Source organism: Schistocerca americana, chromosome 2 (genome assembly GCF_021461395.2).
Source record: "Schistocerca americana isolate TAMUIC-IGC-003095 chromosome 2, iqSchAmer2.1, whole genome shotgun sequence".
Classification (NCBI taxonomy): domain Eukaryota; kingdom Metazoa; phylum Arthropoda; class Insecta; order Orthoptera; family Acrididae; genus Schistocerca; species Schistocerca americana.
Window position 1 is genome coordinate 415,588,626 of NC_060120.1, and position 4,082 is coordinate 415,592,707.

Sequence of the window (4,082 nt, forward strand, 5' to 3'; positions counted from 1 at the left end):
AACACAAGTTGCGAACACAGACCACAACAGAACTTCCTCCATTTCTATATTTCAAAATAACTGAATTAAATTTTAGCGTTTACGGGGAGCGTAGTCGCTTGCCACTGATATTTCTTTTCTACACCGACAGATGGCGGGCGAGAAGTAGATTGGGTTTTGTGTCGTGTGAACACACCACATTAGCAGCGGTCTTTTGCATGTACAGACATCTGCGTCGATGTCTGCGCAGACAGACCGTTGCGTGTGCACCGGGCTTAACATGATATAGAGCTGTAAAAGTAGAATCTGACAATTAATTACGCGTTTGTAATGTTACGGTAATATTAAGTTAATTCTGAAATGATTTTAGTTGTGACTGTTATAGCAAATTACTAATATTTTTCAAATCTTCAGCAAGGCTTTCCTTATATCTTTCAAAATAGTTTTTACGTTTCGAAAATTTGAAAAACATTTCGAAATTCTGTTTTGGTGGTCCTTTCACCGTTGACCACACGTTAGTTAAGTTTCACAATGGTTCCGAGCATAGCTCGGCTGACCAGGTAATACCTTTTACATGCACTGCTATAATTTTGCTAAATTAGGGATGTAGTTCAATCGATTGTGTCTAATGATAAATAAAATGAGAGAAGGCTACTAACTTGACAAAACGTGATTTTAAGAATTACTCAGGTAAGTCTTCACTTCTCTTACTTTTTTAGTAGCGAAGACCTTCACCAACTTCTCCACATCTAGTGAACATGCGATCTATCTTTCATCTGCTATTATGGCAAAACCCTCTTAGATGCTCATTGAAGACCTCAGATAGCTTTTAACGATATATACGTTGAAAAAGCTATGTTCTGCAGAGGCAACACGCACTGCCAATCACAACAATGTTGTTAACGTAGTTGTTACATTTGGAGAAACAACTTTCAAGTTCTTTTCTAAGATGTACTGAAGCACCGTAAACTTGGCCAACTTTGGCTCTTTGGGGGAACTTTTTCCCACATACAAGGAAAAGATAAATTAATTTCCTCCAGAGGTTGTGCTGCAGATTCAGGAAATCCAGGTGTTCTATACACTTTGCTAGTATGTATAGTCTCAGTTTAAGTTGGTCACACTTTTTCCAACTATTTTTCATGTTGTAATCATTGTTACTAGGGATTCCCCTATTTGGTCATGGAAAAGTAGTGCAACAACTTTGCCGGCCAGTGGCCGAGCAGTACTAGGCACAACAGTCTGAAACTGCGAGACAGCTACAGTCGCAGGTACAAATCCTGCCTCGGGCATGGATGTGTGTGATGTCCTTAGGTTAGTTAGGTTTAAGTAGTTCTAAGTTCTAAGGGACTGATGACCTCAGAAGTTAAGTCCTATAGTGCTCAGAGCCTTTTGAACCATTTGCAACAACTTTCTTGTCTGTGGATCTTAATTTCAATATTAAAATTCAAAGAAGTATCAGTTATTTATGTTATTTAATATAAAATAATATTACCCCTTTAACAACCCTTAATAAAGCTTAATTGCTGCGTCCTTTCTTACAATATTTCAAAATTACACATGGTGTTCCAATGTAAGTTAGCTTGGACAACTTTGTCCGGGGGCAAAGTCACCCAATTTCAATTAAATACACTTAGATGAGAATTATTCTGTGCAGTATCCTAAATAAATGGGGCAAAACCCAAATGAAAAAAATTTAAGACTCTGCATATGGATATGTTTCCAAGATTGCTTAAGAAACTAGTGACAGAAAGCAAAGAAGAAAACATGATATCAGGTTTTAGAAGTTCTGGCATTCCTTTGATGCAAATTCAGTCCTGACAAGGCTATGTGGTGTTGTAAGGTCTGCGAATGTTTAATGTGTCAGTGAAGCATCTCTTGAAAAGGAAAAAGAATGCAGATTAGAGTTTAATATCTCATCAACAGTGAGGTCATTAGGGACAGGGCAGAAGCTCAGATTATCAATGGGAAAGAAATTAGTCATGCCCTTTCCAAAGGGACCATCCTAGCCTGGAGCATTTTAGGGAAATCATGAAAAACCTCACTCAGTATTTCTTGAATTTGTAATTAGTTAAAGTGCAGTGGCTACACCCATTGTAAGAATAAAAAAGAAATTGATAAGTGTGTGGCCAGGAAAATGAATGACTGCTGCAGACTTGGAAGTGTAAATGCTTGACTCATTTGTAAATGAGAAGAAGAGGAAGATGGGAAGACCATGAAAAAATTACTACTGTAGCAACTTCTCCAGTGAAGAGTCTGACTATAGTGCTGATGGTTTTACAAGTGATGACCTGGACTGTGGGCAGGAGGACTGTGACATTAATTACAATCCCACTGCAAAAAAGGACAAATCATGGAAAGAAGACCTGACAGAAAATGACTACATTGCAGTCAATTATAATGGATAATTCTAGACAGGCAAAATTGTTGGTTTTGCCATTGAAGATGGAATCAAGAAAGTGTGAGAGATATCCATGAAGAGAAATATGATGTTTTAGAAGGCCAGGAGAAGGGAAAGAAACTATAATCACCTATGATTTTTTAGATATAAAGATGAGAATAAATGAGGCCAGACCAATCAGGAAAGGGTGTTACTCCATTTTAGAACTAGCTAACCTCATACTTTTCTGATCTCATAAATATAAAGGCCAAACTAAAAGGCCTCCCACCTTTCAAAAATCAATTAAAAACAAACAAAAAAAAGGAGAAAATAATTTTCTTTGTGAACAAAAAATAGTATGCCACTTTACATTAGGTGCTTTTCAAAATTGTATCAAGTAAATGGCGTCCTCCATTGTTGGCACATCGACAAAGCCTTCCTGGAAGTTTTACACAGTTCTTCGTGTCATTTCCAGTGGATGGCAGCCATTTCCTGCGTAATTCCTCCTTAAGTGGCTGCAAAGTTGTGGGGCAATGTTTGTACACTTGAGCATCGAAGTGTCCCCCAAAGAAAACATTAGAAAGTGATCAGCTGGGTGACTTTGGGGACCAGGCGAAGTCTCGTCGTGGAGAGGAGAGACTTCTAGGATAATAACTCTCAAAATTTGTAGAGAATGCCGAGAAGTGTAAGTTGTGACTCTGTCTTGTTGGAACCAGACTTCTCCGTTTTCATGGTCCCCAACAAAGTGGTTCAACTTAGGTCAGAGGAACCTCTCTATCAGCCGGCCGAAGTGGCCGTGCGGTTAAAGGCGCTGCAGTCTGGAACCGCAAGACCGCTACGGTCGCAGGCTCGAATCCTGCCTCGGGCATGGATGTTTGTGATGTCCTTAGGTTAGTTAGCTTTAACTAGTTCTAAGTTCTAGGGGACTAATGACCTCAGCAGTTGAGTCCCATAGTGCTCAGAGCCATTTGAACCATTTTTTGAACCTCTCTATCGTGTGACAGAGGTAATTTTACTTAAAACAATTATCGTTACAACATCTTCTTCAAAAAATACTGACTCCAACACCAATTTCGGCAATGGCGCACCAAACTGACCCATGATGGTGGTCGCTCGTGAAGTTCCTGAAAGTTTTCTGTTGCCCAGTGGCAGAAATTTTGTTTTTTTACAGTATGTGACAAATGGAAATTGCCCTCATCACAAGAAATCGAAACAGCACCTGGGGAGGTGGGGCAACGGCCTTGCCACAGTGGATACACCGGTTCACGGGAGATCACCGAAGTTAAGCGCTGTCGGGCGTGGTTGGCACTTGGATGGGTGACCATCCTGGCCGCCATGCGCTGTTGCCATTTTTCGGGGTGCACTCAGCCTCGTGATGCCAATTGAGGAGCTACTCGACCGATTAGTAGCAGCTTCGGTCAAGAATACCATCATAACGACCGGGAGAGCGGTGTGCTGACCCCACGCCCCTCCTATCTGCATCCTCCACTGAGGATAACACGGCAATCGGATGGTCCCCAGTAGGCCACTCGTGGCCTGAAGATGGAGTACCTGGGGAGGTGGGGAGGTGGGGAGGGGGAGCAGGGGAGGGGGGGTTATGCTCTGAAGAATTTCCATACACACAGCTTTGCGAGTTTCAAAATCTTTGTCACCTAATTCTTGGGTAACCATCATTTTGTATGAGTGCATGTGAAGATCTCTGTGCAGGATGCTACTTACACTCTTA

The 4,082-nt window shown here is 41.1% G+C and overlaps 1 pseudogene; it reads left to right on the forward strand.

Annotated features, from left to right (window-relative positions):
* The first annotated feature begins 3,587 nt into the window (after positions 1 to 3,587).
* Positions 3,588 to 3,705, forward strand: LOC124597018 (annotated as a pseudogene).
* The last annotated feature ends 377 nt before the right edge of the window (positions 3,706 to 4,082 follow it).